This window comes from Schistocerca gregaria, chromosome X, assembly GCF_023897955.1.
Source record: "Schistocerca gregaria isolate iqSchGreg1 chromosome X, iqSchGreg1.2, whole genome shotgun sequence".
Classification (NCBI taxonomy): Eukaryota; Metazoa; Arthropoda; class Insecta; order Orthoptera; family Acrididae; genus Schistocerca; species Schistocerca gregaria.
The window spans coordinates 116,855,413-116,875,402 of record NC_064931.1 but is presented as its reverse complement, the minus strand read 5'-3'; the positions used below and the strand labels follow the sequence as shown (position 1 = coordinate 116,875,402).

General features: G+C 35.6%; 2 protein-coding genes across 7 annotated transcripts in view; one reads left to right on the top strand and one right to left on the bottom strand.

Annotated features, from left to right (window-relative positions):
- LOC126299604 (protein seele) overlaps positions 1-1,777 on the bottom strand; it is an 86,415-nt gene extending 84,638 nt beyond the window's left edge. For 2 of the 6 annotated variants that reach the window (XM_049991631.1, XM_049991632.1), the window contains exon 1: positions 1,325-1,594. The gene's annotated coding sequence lies outside the window, so the exon portion shown is untranslated. Of the gene's footprint in view, positions 1-1,324; positions 1,595-1,762 lie in introns of those variants that run through there. The other 4 variants (XM_049991635.1, XM_049991636.1, XM_049991634.1 and 1 more) reach the window with 4 other exon arrangements.
- Positions 1,778-2,307: 530 nt separating this feature from the next.
- The window catches only part of LOC126297921 (uncharacterized), a 264,238-nt gene continuing 246,555 nt past the window's right edge, over positions 2,308-19,990 (top strand). The window contains exon 1 of the mRNA XM_049989236.1: positions 2,308-2,573. The gene's annotated coding sequence lies outside the window, so the exon portion shown is untranslated. The remainder of the gene's footprint in view (positions 2,574-19,990) is intronic.

Below are 19,990 nucleotides of genomic sequence, written 5' to 3'. Positions count from 1 at the left end.
ACTTTTCTAAAATGTAAAACATTAGAAATAAATGAAATAGTTTGAACCAAAAGATCATTTATTTTATAACTGTTTAGCTTTCCTCTCTGTTCTTTTTAATCCTCTATAATATTATCTACAAGCATCACATAATTAAGAAGACATGGATTACTATAGTATGCCAACTATACATATACTTTTAGTACGCTGGTATATCATAATTTGTGACAACATTGGGTCATCCTAGCATGTCAGTGTGAGTTTATAATAGCATCAAGACTAATTGTTCAATAAAACAAATCATACTGCAGCTTCTCAGTGGTTAAATCTCCTTTTGGAAGGCAGTTTTATTTCTCTCTCTCTCTCTCTCTCTCTCTCTCTCTCTCTCTCTCTCCCCCCCTTTTTTTATTTTATTTTTTACTGATGCTAATTTGATGCACATTTTGTTGTTTCATGGTGCCTGTTGTCTTGATACCAGAATGAAATCTTTCTTTGCAACAAAGTGGGCACTGAAAAGTTAGTACTAAATTTAATATTGTTGCATACTGTAGATATATTTTGCCTTTATCCATTTACTTTTCTTATCTTTTAGAAACAACTTGCAACTGCTTTAGAAATTTGTAACTAGTTCTTCGTCCATGGAATGTCTAAGTAGTTACATACCTTTCATGTTTATCAATTCAGATTTAAGACTCCCTGGTGAAAACTTCATGGTGAATGTAATTAGCAACAACTTGTTACAAATACTTTTACTTGACAGTCAATAATGTGGAATGGGAAACCTAATGTTGTTGTAATTGTAGTAGTAGTAGTAGTAGTAGTAGCTGTTGTTGTTGTTGTTGTTGTTGTAGGTGTAATACAACCGAAATATTTCTGCAGTTTAAGCATACATATTCTGTATCATAAATGAAATGATCGTACGCCATTTATTGTCCAGCATATCCCCTTCGGGGTTCGGCCGCCGTATTGAAAATCTTTTTTTGTTGGCGCCACTTCGGCGACTTGCGTGTCAATGATGATGTCGAACACACAAGAGCCAGTTCCCTGGCGGGAATCGAACCCGGGCCACCTTGCGTCGTAGGCGGCAGTGCTACAGGTGCGCTACGGAGACGGACACTATATCATAATTTGTTACCTTATGGAACAACAGCTCAATGCGTAACTTTCCGCAATGTTTAATCAGAAAAAACATGAACACACGAGATGCTCGAGTTCGTTTTTATCAAAGACAGAATATTTAATAAATAATGCTATCTTTTAATATTCTAAACCTTATTGGTAGCTCCAGTTTTTTCCCCTTCGGTATTATGTATTAATACAGTTAATTACACAGAATAAAAAATACCTGCCAAACTTCTGCTATACAGCGTAGGAATCAATAATGCACGTTTAGGAACACGAACTACTAAATACTGAGTCAAGCGTTTAGGTGACCCTTTATATCTCAATTCACGTAATTGACGCTATCCGCGTGGACTTCAAATTCGTACATACACGTTTCGTACCTCTGATTGGTTCTGATAAAAGTTACCTGGCATTGTACCATAGCCAACACATCTCTAAGAAATATACTTTCTTATACACTAATAGTCTACGCTAATGACGACAACTTCATGATCTCTACAAAAGCAAATTATTGTCAAAGTTAAGTTTTCAAATCCTTAGAAGTAAATAATATTAAAATCTAGCGTCGCTAAGGTTCAATCGATAACTTTTCATAATACAGTGAAAAGAAACCAAATTTGCTGCGGCCCATTAATTTATTTCACATTAACTACAATACTTGCTTGTGTACAACCAAAGTAGTTTTATTATTTATCAGTTGCACGTAAAAAAGTTGAGCATTTATTCTTTTTTCGTTTTAACATTATTCGTCGTTTGACAGATATAGCTTCCGGTTTCCTGTCAAAGTAAACGAAAACAAGCAACATAAAAGTATTGATTTTAGTTTTGTATACCAATGATACGACAATATATTTATCTATTTAAAGATAAGATATGTGTATAGTGAAATTGACAGAAGAAAACAAATTTTAAACTCAATTATTTCCTTTCTTTTTACTAAAATATGAAAGAGCCTATGGCATGTAAGTGGGCGGGGTCTGTCAAAATATCAAACGTCGCTTGTAAATATGATGTTTTGTTTGGAGAAGAATATAATTTTCGCAATGAAATAATCTTAGAATGAAATTTAAGTGGAGCATATTTCTTTCCAGTTTGTACTTAAAAGTTGTTTACATATTTAAGACATTCAATGACTCATTAGTAGCTTGAGGAAGAGTCCATAGCCCAAAAAAATAACAACAACAAAACCTTTGCGACCTGCAGTGTTGTGTTGATCGGCCATGATCAAACAGTAGTTTGTTTGTGGATAGCTGCAATTGGGAGTTTCGCTGTTTATGTGCGTTATTCTAGAAAGCGGGTGTGGTAGGAGCGTAAATTTTATTCGAGGATTATCATTTTTCCCAATATACACAACTATTTACTGAATTGACTGAAAAGAACCATCATTATATGCGTCGTCTGCTAGGACATTAGAACTTTGTTTTGCAGTCGCAGCACCTGAAGTGGCATCTTTTTACTGGATTTGTGAGGTACTTTTAGAGTTAAAGATTACTTGCTGATAGTTGAGCAAAAGAAATTAAATAATAGTTTCAAAAACTCAAAGAGCGGTGTGGCCGTATGTAGAACTCGACTTTAAGCACAGAAATGTAACCAGCTTGTCTCTGTAGCTGATTTTACTCGCAGAACTTTTCCGTAAGTGTAATTTTTTTCCCCCATAAAAATTTTATGTTTTTATTGTGAACTCTGTACAAGTACTGGTATTCTCCCAGCATTCGCCCATTAATTTCGATCGCACGTAAAATTAATCACCCGGTTCTTTTTTCGTTTTTGACATTTTCAGTTACGTTACTTATTAACTATGGTTTAACTGAATTTTAAAATTTCTAGTTTTGACTAAGATTACTTTCCAATTGATTTAGTAGGTCTAACCAATTTTTTCTTTCATTGGCGGTTTCAATAATTTTGCCACACAAAAGTGACTAATGTTGGCTGCATGTGTATGATAAGTTGCTGCGTCTTATTGGAAGGTTATAAAATACATCATCGCCAATTTTTTTATATCCCTTACTTCTGCTGTAGCTAGTTTTCTCGTCGAGTTTGCGTTAATCATCTTGTAGGATTACTAAGCAACTAAGATATCAACTAGATTTTATATTCTAGCAGACTTTTTTATGTTGAACCTTTACATGTCTGATATTATACAGAGCCATTGATACAGAAGAATGGAGGGAAATTGTCAGCTGCTTAGAGATATTAGCGTGCTAGCAATCATGTAGTAAAGAACCTTTAAAAATTCTTTCAATAATTTTCTTCCTTAACATAAGGGTGAGATTTACATGATCAGTGTTAAGCACTTTTCTGAAACGAGGTGTATGATGGTTAGTTATCAAATACTGGTAGAGTGATAATTTTGGTGGCAACTCAAAATATGCTAAGATAAATGGCAAAAATTGTTTGGCACATCATAGCACACTTATGGAGTTCAAAACTTTTATCATAAGTCGTTCTCCATTGATATTAGGATGCACAACTGTAGTTCCTATCGTTTTTAAAGATATCAGATCCAAATTTAATTAAGAGGGACACTTCAGACGAAGTATTAGATAATTTGATACAAACACACTAGATATAACTAGTGCTTTTCCTGATCACCCAAAACATTTCATAAATGATAAATGTACTTTCCTTCACATTAGGTGCCCTTATGTTTCTTCTGAAGGTGTTGCAAAATAACTTATTCAGTATCTGCTTTATCATATGCCCTACACACTTTCTTCTTCCTCTTCATTTTTATGATATCTGGAGGTCTTTCCAACCTAAAGTCTATTCCCATTGCATATAGGGTGAGAATCGAATTTTTTTTGCCATCCAAAAATAACTTTTATAACTTTTCTTGTGCCTTCCTTTTTTTTCAGCATGTTTTTTCAGAATCAGAAAATCCTCATAAGAAAACCACTTCGAGTCGTATGATTCTTCTTCATTACATCTAAATCCATATTGTACAGACTTCCACAAAGTGCATGGTAGAGAGTATGTTCGACTGGACTGGTTATTAGGGTTTCTTACCGTTCCATTCACATATGGAGCTTGTGAAGAATTATTGTTTGAATGCCTCTCTAATCTTGTCCTCACAATCCCAATGTGAGTGATACGTAGGAGGTTGTAGTATATCCGTAGAGTCATTATTTAAAGCCAGTTGTTGAAATTTTGTCAGTAGCCTTTGTTTAGATAGTTTACATCTATCTTCAAGAGTCTGCCACTTCAGTTTCTTCAGCATCATTGTAATACTCTCCTATGGGCTAGATAAAATTGTGATCATTCATGCTTCCCTTCTGTGTATACATTCAATATGCCCTGTTAGTTCTATTTAGTATTAGTCTTACAAACTTGTGCACTATTCCACGAGTCACATTGGTGTTCTTTAAATAATCTCCTTTGCAGACTGTAAACAGTTTTTCAGTCTCCTACCAAAGTGTTACGCCCAGGTATTTGTATGAGTTGACCAATTAGAGCTGTGATTCATTGATATGAAAGTCATAGGATGCTGCAATTTTTTCTTTTGTGAAGTGCATAAATTTACAAATCTGAACATTTAAAGCAAGTTGCCAGACTTTGCACCACTTTGAAATCTTAACAAGATCCGGCTGAATATTTATGTAACTTCTTTCAAATAGAACTTTGTTATAGATAACTGTATCATTTGCAAAAAGTCTGAGCTTACTATTAACATTGTCAGTAGGGTAATTAAAATAGGGCATCCACAGGAAAGGTCCCAAAACATGTCTCTGGGGCACGCCCGAAGCTACTTCTGCACCTGATGATGACTCTCCCCCATTATTACATATTATGCCTATGAACTTAGCTAATGAGTTTCAGCTTACAAACCATTTTGGAGTGCCTTCCTCAACAAATGATATATTGTGTGTGTGTGTGTGTGTGTGCGTGTGTGTGTGTGTGTGTGTGTGTGTGTGTGTGTGTGTGCGTGCGCGTGTGCGCGCCTTCCTCAACAAATGATATGACATTCAAGGCTGATGCAACAAATTGAAGGAATAGTAAAATTAACTTTGTGTGTGTGTGTGTGTGTGTGTGTGTGTGTGTGTGTGTGTGTGTGAGAGAGAGAGTGAGTGAGTGAGTGAGTGAGTGAGACAATAGCCATATGGGTGTAAAAATATTTAAAAAAACTTAAGAAGAAGATGAACAGCATCAGCATGTTGCTGTATTTGTCACTGAAAAGATCTAAAATAATGAAAGGTTGCAATTATGATCCATAGAACAGCCAAATATCTAATATACTACTTGGTGCATCGTATTATTTGATACCAGTGCTTGAGTTGTAAAATAAAATGAGGTTTCCATACTGTTACCTTCTTCTTGAAATTTAAACTTTAGACAGAAATGTTATTTTTCTACCGGCACTATAAACCACATGACTACAGCAATATAATGCATGCCCCTTACTACTGACACTTGCAAATTGTGTGATAGTTATAACGTTTGAAGAATGGCACTAAGTGCTTGAAACCAGTTACTGAAATAAAATTCCTTTTTTTACAACTGATTGCGGATTGTTAGGCCTTATTTCTAATGTATTTTTTAAGCTTCATCTAACTTGGCAAATTTACATTAGAGAAATTAAGTAAAGGGATATTATTGGTGCCCATCAAATGATAATTTTGGCTCTTGTCCCTGAACAAACATATACACAAAGAATATAAAATTAAAGATAAGATAATAAAATTGAGAAATCCATTGGAAAGGAACTTAACACACATTAATTATTATTGGAAATCTTCTGATACTGGTAGCCACACTTTTTAAACAGGAGTGGAATCTCAAATTCTGAAAAAAGAAGTGTGTGTTATTTACTGCCATAGAAAAAAAAGTTGAGTTTGCTTTTGTTTGCTTCTGGAATATAGGAAAGAGAAAGGGTAGGTCATACAGAAACTGCATAGGACAAGAAAGTGGCAAATCAAGGAACAAATTAAAATAAGTAATATTAAAGGGGAAAAAAATAGAGAAAAAATGTAGCTGATGGTATTTATTTATAGGTGGTACCCAAAGGGACAAAAATGACAGTAAAGGAAAATATATGTCATATAGGAAAGAAGACTGTTCAGGTAAAATGAAAAATGTAAAAGGACTCTGAATAGAGTCAAACTGTAGCTAACAACAGCAAAGGGTGGATCCACAGGGGAAAAAAACAGATTGCTCTAGAAGGAAATAAAGTGAAGTAAATGGACAAGAAAGACAAACACAAGTAAAAAGGAACCTTGAAAATAAGTAGAAAAATGTGATGATATGCAACAAAACTAAAGGGCCATATTATAGTCAAAGGTGAAGAGGGTGCATCACTGGATGTGGGGGGTGAAACAGTTGCATAACAAGAATCTTCGAAGGATTTGTGGTTAACAGGGGAATTAATGAAGGTTGAACATCATTTAGTTTCGGGTAGAAATTTTCCGCTGAATAGGAAGTTTCCATCTCAGGAGTTATAAAGTACTGATGTTGCTAGGAAGGATTTGCGTGGCATAGATGGATAGGGAGAGTTTACTGTATATGTCCTGTTTGCAGGTGCATATTGTGTGGCTCTATTGGGAGTTGTTCGTATACACAGTCAGACCATATCCATTCCTTAGGATGGGAAGCTGGGTGCAATGATACCTATGTGAAAGGCATAGTAGTTGTTGCAGTTGACTTGATGAATATGTGTCTGCATGTAAACAGGTCTCTTTCTTTGTGGTCTGAGTACTGTGGGTGGGGTGACTAACATAGGTTGCTGTGTGAATCCGGAAAGGTGTGTAGTAGACTTACTTACATACTTATAAACCATAGGGTAGAGTAAGTAAACTGAAGATTTAATTGGTTGAACAAGGGTCTTTCAGGGTTCCAGTAGAGAACAAAAGACAACCATGGCTGGAGTGAAACGTATTGGATGTAAGGTACCACATATTGTGTACTGTGAAATTTACAATCCAAAATTTCATGATTATTTGCAGAAATCGTTTGTTCTCACCATCATCACTGGTAAATACTAACAAAATTTTCAACTAAAATATGAACAAGAACCCTGCATCAGTGGCATAGTGTGTTACAGTCTTCTGACCAAAATTCCTTTGTTAACCTGTTAACTTAGCAATTTTTCTGCACAAGTGTGTACAAAAATTTCAGTTTTTTTATATTTCTGAATTTTAATCTTTTGGTACAGGTTATTAAAAACAGTAGTGTGGAAAACTGTTAACGTAAAGGGAAAGTAGAGAATGTTGAAAAGATTACATTACAACCCTGCATATACTCATTGCTTCTAAAAAAAATAACCCCACATAGATTAAAATACCTTAGGACAGAGTGTATTAGTTTAATATCTTTGAAAAATTTTTGTAGTGTTTTTGATAAATAATAAAAATTAGCATAATACACTTTCACACAACATTCACCTTCGTTTGGTGGCGGCTGTGTGAAAGGCTCTGAAGCATTTGACATTACATAGAGGTACAGGTACATCACAGTCTTCACAGATTCACTCCTATTTTTCTTTCCATTCACACCCTGATTTTGCCTGCACATCCTAAATAATCTGATAGGATTCTTCTTCTTTGTGGTAGCTGGAGTGAAGGACAGGAAATGATGGTTGATTAGAGGAATTTCCTGTGATATCTGGCTGTAATCTTCTCAAATACTGCCAGACAAAAATCAAGAGTGTTGTTTGTTCCTCAAGATATATTGTACAAGCTGAATGAATTCTAGAGAACCAGTTCAGGTAGATGGAAAAGTATTGTTTGGAGTATTTTTTCACTCTCTTCTGCATCACTGTATTGTTTGCTAGTTGCCAGTCAACTTCATTCGCTCCTCCCATTGTGTTGTTACATGATTTGGCTGCTGCTGGTGTTATTTTCATACCTGTAACTCTACCCCTCTGAAAAGCAACAATATCTCACATCTTCAGTTTCTTAGTAGTGCAAAAGTTTTGTGGCATATATTTTTAGGAGGTCTCACATTGCCATACGTTTCAGTTTTCTTATCATTTAGGTCATCCGCTAGCTTCAAAGAGGTGTGTATGTTATCATCTGTAATGGACTAGTAGCCTTTGTTGAGAAAGGGTTTCATTATTCTTATATTCCTCATCAGATTTTGTACTCTTATCTGTATATATACTTAGAGACCATATGTCTATACCTCTATACCACCATATACCCCCAGATTCCAAGCTAGCAGTATGATCCTACAGTATGGCAGTTGACTAATTTGTAATCGTATAAGTGTTCAACTGTTTAATGCTCCGAGTGGGTCATTACTGTGGGGTAAAGCATGTATGTGGCAACAGAGTGCTACATTGGAAATTTATTTTATTAATGTTTATTTAACAGTGATTTAGCTCATATAATATATTTTATAATTGTTTAATTAGATTCTGATTTTGCTCATACATGCTTACCTTGTTAACATAAAGACAGCTAGTCTTTACACTTGTGTACAAAGTATGCCATGCGCCCACACCTGTTACGAAAATCGCCACCCCTGCTTGAATATTAAAAAGGTCTCTTGTCGTTGTGGTTTGAGTACTTTAGGTGTGTTACTAACATGGGTTGCTCTGTGCATCCAGAATGGTTTATAGATTTGCTTGCTCACATATTAACCAAAGAGTAGAGAAATAAAATGAAGGTTTCATTGTTTGAACAGGTCTTTGAAAGTTCCAGTACACAACAGAAGACAACCGAGACTTGTGTGAAAAGCATTACTTGTAAAGTACTGCATATTGAACACACTTGAAATGTGCAATTTACATTCCAAAATTTTAATATTATGTGTATAAATCATTAGTGTTGAGTAGCATCATTGGTAAACGTGTAACAAAATTTTTAATTAAAATTTGAGCAAGAATATTGGGATACTTGTATAGTGTGTTACAGACTCCGGCAAAGTTTCTTTTGTTACAAATTTTCTGTAAAAGTTTGTACAAAAATTTCTTTTAATTTTTTTTATTTCTGAATATTAAACTTTGCTGTGATAATAGGTTATTCGAAACAGTAGTCTGGAAAATTGTTAACATAAAGGGTAAGTAGAGAATGTTGGAAAAGGTTACATTAATATGCTGCATATACTCATTGATTAAAAAAAATAATTCCACACAGAATAAAATATCTTAGAACAGAATATTTTAGTTTAATCTCTTTCAAAACTGTTTGTAGTAGTTTTGACACGCAATAAAAATTACAATAATACACACTCACGCAACATTCACCTTTATTTGTTGGTGGCTGCGTGAAAGGCACTGAAGCATGGTACAGTACATAGAGCTACATCACAGTCTTCACAGATATATTGTGATTCCCTCCTATTTTTCTTTCCATATGAGTCCTAATCTTTTCTGCACATCCCACAAATTCTGATCTTTGCGGTACCTAGGATGAGGGATGGAAAATACTGTTTGGTAAGAGGAATTGGATTGGTAGACATTGCAGGGTGACCAGCTACTTTCGAAGAGTATTCCTTCCTGTCCTGTTTGGCCATCATTGCATCAAATACTACCAGGCCGAAATCAAGAGCATTTTTCGTTCTTCCAGATTTGCTCTGTGTCAGTCAACTTCATCCACTCCTCCCATTGTGTTGTTATACAATTTGACTGCTACTGGTGTTATTTACATTCTTCATTTCTGCATTATGGATTGTGCTCAAAATAAACACATCATGATTCTCTTTCCAGCTCATTGCTGTAACTTTACCCTCTGAAAAGCAACAATATCTCCCTTCGTGCATACCTTAGTGTGAAAGTTTAGTGTCATGCCTTTTCCAGAAGGTCGCACATTGTCACATATGTCAGTTCCCTTAGCAATAAGTAGATCGCCTAGTTTCAGAGAGGAGTACAAATGAGCAACTATGAAGTCAGTAGTTGCCTTTGTTATCAAGGGGTTTCATTAGGGTCAGCAATGCGTGGATTGTCTAGGGCAGATTTTTATATTCCTTGTCAAATTTTGTATCCTTACCTGTATATATAATCATTGAACACGTGTAGACAGATCTTGCTCTCACTCAAAATGTAGGTCTTTATTCCAGATCTTGCTCTCTTTAGTGGTAGATACTAAACCCAACCTAATCTCCAATTATATAACATAAGACTTTCATCTACCAATTGATTATTGTGATGTTCTAAAATGGGCTAGATATTGTTTAGCTTTGGCTGTGGATGGCTATCAGATTCATATCTTTAGTTACCTGAGAAATGAAGGCATTTCTTGAGTTGAAAAATTGTTTGTAGCTAATTAATGGGTGAAACATTGTAGTTGCAAGTAGTAGATGTTTTGACCCATACATATAGTTGCTTGGTTTTTCTTTATAATATTTTGAAACAATGTTATACCAAAGAACATTCTTATTTAATCACTGTTTATATCCTACCAGTCAGCAATGTTCTTATTTTGAGCATATCTATTAGCCTCATTGATCGCAATATTCACTAACTCCTCATTGGTTATCTTACTTACATATTCCATCACATTTGAAGTGTCAATTTGTGTTAGTCTTAAGATGTTCTTGTAAAGGGAAATGTTGGAGGAGGCAATTCTGCTGGTACATATATTTCATGAAATTTTCTAGCATTGGGAAAACCAACATAAGTGTCTTGATCTGTTGTTGCTTCATTAATACTATGATTGTCATAAGTGTCACTTTTTGATGCACTAAATTCCATATCAAACTCTTCATAACACTTCATAACGAGAACAGAAAGGGAACAACCAGCCATATTATAGTATCTTTATAGATTATGAGCAAGTGGGATCTATAATCTCTTGCCCTTTCACCTTGTCTGCAGCTAGCCAAGATATGACTCAAATAACTGTGAACCAAACAAAATAACATTGTCATGCTGTAAGACTACAAATTCCTTCAACATGTATACATGTTATTGCCAATAATAGACCTTTTCATTGTAGAAATACAGTAACATCAGAAGAGTGTGAAGCTTTGTACATTGTGAAGTGATGTAAATTACATGAAACATTACCAGTGTGAACATCATCCAGAAAAATTTTTTACAAATAAATATTCTAGCAGACTTTTTACATTCGAAATAAATAATTTCTCTAGTCAATGATGTATATGACGTTCAAAAATAATCTACCTGAGTGTTATTTCTGACCATGAGAACTAAATCTTTGTAGGATTAGTGGTTAACTGGGAATTAATGGAGATTGAGCTCTAGTTAGTTTCAGGCAGAAATTTTATGTGGAATAGGAAGTTTCCATCCATGAGTTACAAGGCACTGATGTTGCTGTGAAGGATGTGCATCACATGGGTGGATAGGGAGCATTCTCTCTGTATGTCCTGTGTGCATGGAGCTTTATTGGGAGCTGTTTGTATACAAAGTCACACCATATCCATTCATATGGGTGGGAAGTTGGGTGCAATGATATTTTCGTGGAAGCCTTTGCAGTTGTTGCATTTGTCTTGATGAATGTGTGCCTGTGTTTAAAATGGTTTCCTTCTTTGTGGTCTGAGTAGTCTGTGTGGGGTGATTAACATAGATTGCTGTGTGCATCCTGAAAGGTGTCTAGTAGATTTGCTTTTGTACTTACAAACTGGTACCGAAATAAACTTAAGATCTCATTGGTTTATCAGGGGTCTTTCGGGTTTCCAGTAGACGAGAGAAGTCAGCCATGATTGTTGTGAAACAAATTGGGTGTAAAGTACCACATATTGGGCATGGTTGCACTGTGAAATATACAATCCAAAATTCTAGGGATATTTGCAGAAATAATTAGTCCATACCATCATCATTGGTAAATATATAAAAACTATTTGAACTAAAATTTTAGCAAGATTGTTGTATCACTTGCAGAGTGAGTTACAGACATCCGATAAGAATTTCTTTGTTAACATCTTGCCGGCCTCGGTGGTCTAACGGTTCTAGGCGCGCAGTCCGGAACCGTGCGACTGCTACGGTCGCAGGTTCGAATCCTGCCTCGGGCATGGATGTGTGTGATGTCCTTAGGTTAGTGAGGTTGAAGTAGTTCTAAGTTCTAGGGGACTAATGACCACAGCAGTTGAGTCCCATAGTGCTCAGAGCCATTTTGTTAACATCTTAATTTAGCAATTTTTTTCTGTAAGACTGTGTAGAAAAATTTCAAATTTCTATTATTGCTAAATTTTAAACTCGCTACAATAATAGTTTAACAAAACAGTGGCATGGCAAATTATTCATATAAAGGGAGATTAGAGAATGTTGAAAAAAGATTATGTTAAAACTCCACTTATACTTCTTGCTTTAACAGAATAACTCCATATAAAATAAAATATCATAGGACTGAATATTTTAGTTTAATCTCTTTCAAAACTGTTTGTAATGCTTTTGACAAACAATAAAAATTACAGTAAGACTCCTCTTACACAATATTCATCATCATACATTGGCGGCTGTGTGAAAGACTCTGAAGCATGGTATAGTACATAGAGTTACATCACAGTCTTCACAGATATGTTTTTATTTCCATTCGTATCCTGGTCTAAGCTGCACATCCTAAATATTCTGGTAGGATTATTCTTCTTTGCAGTTGCTGGTATGAAGGAGTAGAAATAATTGTTGATTAAAGGATTTGGATTTCTACACATTGCTGGATGACCAGCTACTTTCGAAGAGAATTCCTTCCTGTGATGCTTGGCTGTTGTCTTCTCAGACACTGACAGAGAAAAATCAAGAGCATTGTTTGTTCTTTCGGATTTTTGGTGTAGTGGCTTATAGAACTCCAGAGAGCACGTTTAAATATAGGGTACAATATTTTTTGTGGTATTTTCCACTTCATTCTATGTTACTGAACTGTTTGCTAGGTGGTGGTCAACTTTATTCACTCCTCCCATTGTGTCGTCATAAGATTTGAATGCTACTGGTGTTATTTACATTTTTCATGTCTTCATTATGGATTGTGCTCAAAATACACACAATAGGCTTGTCTTTCCATCTCAATACTGTAAATATACCCCTCTGGAAAGCAACAGTATCTCCCTTCTTCAATTTAATAGTGTGAAAGATTGGTGGCATATCTTTTTCCACAAGGTCGCAATTTGCCATATATCTCGGTTCTCTTAACAATAAGTAGATCTCCTAGTTTTGGAGAGGTGTACAAATTATCAGTTGTAGGGCAGTAGTAGCCTTCATTGAGAAGAGGTTTCATTAGGGTCAGTACTATGTGAGATTGTAAATTTTACAGTGCAACCATGCCCAATATGTGTACTTTTCATCCAATACTTTTCACACCAACCATGGTTGTCTTGTGTTGTCTGCTGGAGCTGTGAAACACCCTTGTTCAACCAATGAATACTTCAGTTTAATTACTCTACCCTATGGTTCACAAGTATGGATGCAAATCTAGGACACACCTTTCTGGATGTACACAGCAACCTATGTTATTCACCCCACCCAGAGTACTCAGACCACCAAAAGGCGACCTGTTTAAATCCAGGCACATATTCACCAAGTCACCTGCAACAACTCCACTGCCTTTCACATAAGTATGATTGCACCCAACTTCCTATTCATATGATGGATATGATCTGACTGTGTGTACGAACAACTCCCAATACAGCCACACAATATGCACTTGCAAACAGGACATATAAAGTGAACACTGCCTATCCATCCATGCCACACACATTCTTCCCAGCAACATTGTGCATTGTAACTCTTGGGGTGGAAACTTATTATTCGACATAAAATTTCTGCCTTAAATCATGTTCACCACTGACTGTAGAAAATGTTTGTTTTACATGTAAACAGTCTGCTACATTTATTTGTAACAATTTAATTGGATGATGATAACATTTCAGGTAATTTACATAATTTTACGGTGTAGAGAGCTTTTTACGCTTCTGATGGTATTGTATTTCTCCAGCGAAAAAGGAGTATTTTTTGAAAGTGACATGAAGGATTTTGAAGTCTGACGTATGATGAAGCAAAATCTTGTGCAGTACCACTTAAATAAATAATTTCTATATTCAACAGGGAATATAATGCCCTCTTAAAAGTCCTTCCAAGTTTCTTCTTATATATATGTTCCTCATGTACATCCAGTGTTGCATCCTTTTCACCCCAGATCATAATATGGCCCTTTGTATCATTGCTGATCACTACGTTTTTCTATTCATTTGTTACCAGTCACTCTATTAACCCCTGAACTTAAGATCCTGTGAATATATGGGATTTTAATTTTTACAAAAACTTAAGGTCCAAGAATACTACTCTGTCTTAAAGATATTCTGTTTGGAAATTTAAATGCTGGACAAACTCTTTCCATCTAGTTAGTTACTAATATGGGCACAACAGAACACAAGAGAGAACGACAATGATCCTTTAGTTGGTTTTACAGCTATTTTAGCCCTTTACTGATCAGGTGTAGCGAAGATGAGAGGGCTAGAGATTATAGATGCCACTTCCTTCTGCTGTGTAAAGGTATTATAAACTGGCTGCTTTTTTCCATCTTTTGCTATGGAGAGTGATGAAGAGTTTGTTATGGAATCTATTGGGTCAGAAACTGACGTTTCTGATACTGACGTTTCTGATACTGACAGTCTTAGTGAAGCAACAACAGATCAAGAAACTGATGTTAGTTTTCCCAGCATCAGAAAACAGTAAGAAATAGATGTGACTACAGACATTCTTCCTGCACCTCCAAAGTTTATTGGAACAACCTTTAGAATGGACAGGAAGCATTCACTCTGTGTGTCCTGTTTGGAGGTGTGTGTTGTGTGGCTCTATTGGGAGTTGTTTGCATACACAGTCAGACCATATCCCTTTATATGGATGGGAAGTTGGCTACAATGATCCTTCTGTGAATGACAATGCAGATGTTGCAACTGACAAGATGAATATTTGCCTGCATTTAAAATGGTGTCCATAACACTGGTTCCTGCGTGCATCCTGAAAGATGTGTAGTGGATTTGCTTACCTACTTATAAACTATAGGGCAGAGAAAGTAAATTGAAGATCTCAATGATTGAACATTGGTCTTTCATGGATTCTGTAGACAACAAAAGAGAACACTGTCTGATGTGAAAAGTATTGTTGATTAAAGGATTTGGATTTCTACACATTGCTGGATGACCAGCTACTTTCGAAGAGAATTCCTTCCTGTGATTCTTGGCTGTTGTCTTCTCAGACACTAACCGACAAAAATCAAGAGCATTGTTTGTTCTTTCGGATTTTTAGTGTACTGGCTTATAGAACTCCAGAGAGCCCGTTTAAATATAGGGTACAATATTTTTTGTAGTATTTTCCACTTCATTCTGTGTTACTGGACTGTTTGCTAGATGCCGGTCGACGTTATTCACTCCTCCCATTTTGTTGTTATATGACTTGAATGCTGCTGGTGTTATTTACATTTTTCATGTCTGCGCTATGGATTGTGCTCAAAATACACACAATAGGCTCGCCTTTCCACCTCATTACTGTAACTTTATCCTTTCGGAAAGTGACAGTATCTTCGTTCTTCCATTTCTTAGTGTGAAAGTTTGGTGACATATCTTTTTCCATAAGGTCGCAATTTGCCGTATATCTCCATTCTCTTAACAATAAGTAGATCTCCTAGTTTTGGAGAGGTGTACAAATTATCAGTTGTAAGGCAGTAGTAGCCTTCATTGAGAAGGGGTTTGATTAGGGTCAGTACTATGTGAGATGACTGGTGTAGACCTTGTATTCCTGGCCAAATTTTGTGCCCTTACAGTATATATAACTATGACCCCTATGCAGCCAGACTTGGGATTCTCACAACATGTAGGTCTTACTCCAAATCTTGTGATCTTTATTGGTAGATACTGAATGCAAACTAATCTACCATTGTATAGCTTAAGAAAGACTCTCATCTATGATGACATCATTCTCTGGAGTACAAAGAATGCTCAATTTATTATTGAGATATTTTAAAATGGGTTAGATTTTAATTAGCTTTGGATGTGGATGGCTAGCAGGGCCATACGTGATGTTGTTTGAAAAATGAGGACATTCCTTTAGTATGAGAAACCATTTGTAGCAATTAACTGGCAAATTATTGGATTTGCAGGTAATGGGTGTTTAGACACGCACATCTGGTAGCTTGCATTTTTTATTTTTTTATAATATTTTGTAACATCATTATACTACAGAAATTTCTTATTTCACCACTGTTTGAGTTCTTCCAGTCACCATTATTCTTATTTCAAGCATATCTATTAGTCTCAGTGACTACAACGCATCAGTTATTTGACTTACATATTCCATCACATTTGAAGAGTCAATTTGTTTGAAGTCAGAAGGTGTACCAGTAAGGGCAATATCATTACAAAAAATAAAAAATAAAACCCACTAGCTACCATATGTACGGGTCTAAACATGGACTACCTGCAACTCCACTATTTCGTAGATTAGTTACCTACATATGATTTTTCATACTACAAAAATGCTCTTATTTTTCTGACAACTGGAGATACGACCCTGCTAAACAAAGTCTAAGCCATTTTAGAACATCTCAATTATAAATTGAGAATTCTTTGTACTTCGGACAAGGATATCACCACAGATAAGAGTCTGGTGTTGTATAATGGGAGATTAAGTCAGATTTAGTATCTACCACTACAGAGAGTAAGGTTTGTAATAAAGACCTACATGTTCTGCGAGTCCAATTCTGGCCCAGTGATCCCACATAATGCTGAACCTACTGAAAGCCCTCGTTAGCAAAGGCTACCACTGACTCGATAGGTGATGATTTGTTCATCTCTCTGAAAGTAGCAGATCTACTGATAGCTACGAGAACTGACATGGATGACAGTGTGCAAACTTCTGGAATAAATATGCCACTAAAGTTTAACTCTAAGAAATGTAAGATGGGAGATATTGTTGCTTTTCAAAGGGGTAAAGTTACAGCGATGAGATGGAAATACAAGTGTGATGTGTCCATTTTGAGCACAATCCACAATGCAGAAGTAAAAAATGTAAATAACACCAGCAGTAGTCAAATTATATAATGACACAATGGGAGGAGTGAATAAAGTTGACCAGTGTCTAGCAAAAATCCAGTAACACAGAAAAAGAGGGAAAAATACTACAAAAGAATATTTTTCCACCTACTTGAAGTGTCTCTATGGAATTCATTCAGCTCGTATAAACAACCTGGAAGAACAAAGAAATCTCTTGATTTTTGTCTGGCAGTATTTGAGAAGAAGACTTCAAAACATCACAAGAAGAAATTCTCTTTGAAGTAGCTGGTCATCCAGCAATGTGTATAATCCTATTCCTCTAATAAACCACCATTTCCAATCCTTCATCCCAGCTATTGTAAAGAAGAAGAATCCTATGAGAATAATTATCATGTACAGTTAAGATCAGGACGCGAGTGAAAAAAAAAATAGGAGTGATTTGTAGTATATCTGTAAAGACTGTGATGTTGCTCTATGTACTTTACAATGTTTCAAAGCCTTTCAGGCAGCCACCAACAAATGAAGATGAATGTTGTGTGAAAGTGTATTATCATAATTTTTATTATTTATCAAAAACACTAAAAACAGTTTTGAAAGAGACTGAACTGAAATACTCCGTCCTTAGATAATTTATTCAACATGGGGTTATTTTTTAAAAGTGATGAGTATATGCAGGGTTTAGATGTAATCTTTTTCAACATTATCTACTTTCTCTTTATGCTACTGCTTTTCATACTACCATTTTGAATAATGTATTGTCATACCAAAGTTTAAAATTGATAAATAAAAGAACTGAAATTTTTGTACCACTTTAACAGAGAAATTGTTAGGTTAACAAAGGAATTCTTGTCAGGAGACTGCAACATGCAACTGATGCAAGGTTCTTGCTTATATTTTAGTAAACAATTTTGTTAGTATTTACCAGTGATGATTGGGAGAACAAATGATTTCTGCAAATAATCCTAAAATTTTGGATTGTAAATTTTACAGTGGAACCATACCTAATATGTGTACATTACATCCAATACTTTTCACACCTGCCATGGTAATCTTCTGTTCTCTGCAGGAGGTATGAAACACCCTTGTTCAACCAATGAAAGCTTCAGTTTAATTACTCTACCCTATGTTTCACAAGTATGGATACAAATCTACTACACACTTTTCTGGATGTACACAGCAACCTATGTTATTCAGCCCATCCAGAGTACTCAGACCACCAAAAGGAGACCTGTTTAAATCCAGGCACATATTCACCAAGTCACCTGCAACAACTCCACTGCCTTTCACATAAGTATGATTGCACCCAACTTCCTATTCATATGATGGATATGATCTGACTGTGTGTACGAACAACTCCCAATACAGTCACACAATATGCACTTGCAAACAGGACATATAAAGTGAACACTGCCTATCCATCCATGCCACACAAATTCTTCCCAGCAACATTGTGCATTGTAACTCTTGGGGTGGAAACTTCTTATACGACATAAAATTTCTGCCTTAAATCATGTTCACCACTGACTGTAGAAAATGTTTGTTTCACATGTAAACAGTCTGCTACATTTATTTGTAACAATTTAATTGGATGATGTTAACATTTCAGGTAATTTACATAATTTTACGGTGTAGAGAGCTTTTTACGCTTCTGATGGTATCGTATTTCTCCAGTGAAGAGGAGTATTTTTTGAAAGTGACATGAATACGTGTTGAAGGATTTTGAAGTGTGACATATGATGAAGCAAAATCTTGTGCAGTACCACTTCAATATTGGCCAAAAGCCGAAACTGCAATTGTGAAATAAATAATTTCTATATTCAACAGGGAATGTAATGCCCTCTAAAAAGTCCTTCCAAGTTTCTTCTTATATAACTGTTCCTCCTGTACAGTCAGTGTTGCACCCTTTACACCTCAGATCACATTATGGCCCTTTGTATAATTGCTGACCACTACAATTTTCTACTCATTAACCCCCGAACTTAAGACCCTGTGAATACATGGGATTTTAATTTTTACAAAAACTTAAGGTCCAAGAATACTACTCTGTCTTAACAACATTCTGTTTGGAAATTTAAATGCTGGTCAAACTCTTTCCATCTACTTAGTTACTAATATGGCCATAACAGAGCACAAGAGAGAATGACAATGATACTTTGGTTGGGTTCACAGCTATTTTAGCCCTTTATTGATCAGGTGCAGTGAAGATGAGAGAGCAAGAGATTATAGATGCCACTGCCTTCTGCTGTGTAAAGATATTATAAACTGGCTGCTTTTTCCCTTTTTTTCTATGGAGAATGTCTTAGTGAAGCAACAACAGACCAAGAAACTGATTTAGTTTTCCCAGCATCAGAAAATGGTAAGAATTCAATGTGACTACACACTTGTTCCTGCACCTCCAAAGTTTACTGGAACAGCCTTGAGAATGGAGTGAAGCATTCACTCTATATGTCCTGTTTTGCAGATATGTGTTGTGTGGCTCTATTGGGAGTTGTTTGCATACACAGTCAGACTATATCCCTTTATATGGATGGGAAGTTGGCTACAATGATACTTGTGTGAATGACAATGCAGATCTTGCAACTGACTTGATGAATTTGTGCCTGCATTTAAAATCGGGTGCATAACACTGGTTCCTGCATTCATCCTGAAAGATGTGTAGTGGATTTGCTTACCTACTTATAAACTATAGGGCAGAGAAAGTAAATTGAAGATCTCATTGGTTGAACATTGGTCTTTCAAGGATTTTGTTGACAACAAAGCCAACCCTGGCTGGTGTGAAAAGTATTGGATATAAAGTACCACATATTGGACAGACTTGAGCAGTGCAGTATATACTCCAAAATTATAGGATTATGTGCAGAAATCTTTAGTCCTGGCCATCATAATTGATAAACACCTAATAAGCATCTTAAGTATAATTTGAGCAAAAACATTGTATCACTTACATAATGTGTTACGGACTCATGATAAGACTTTCTGTGTTAAACTATTAACGTAACACTTTTTCTAT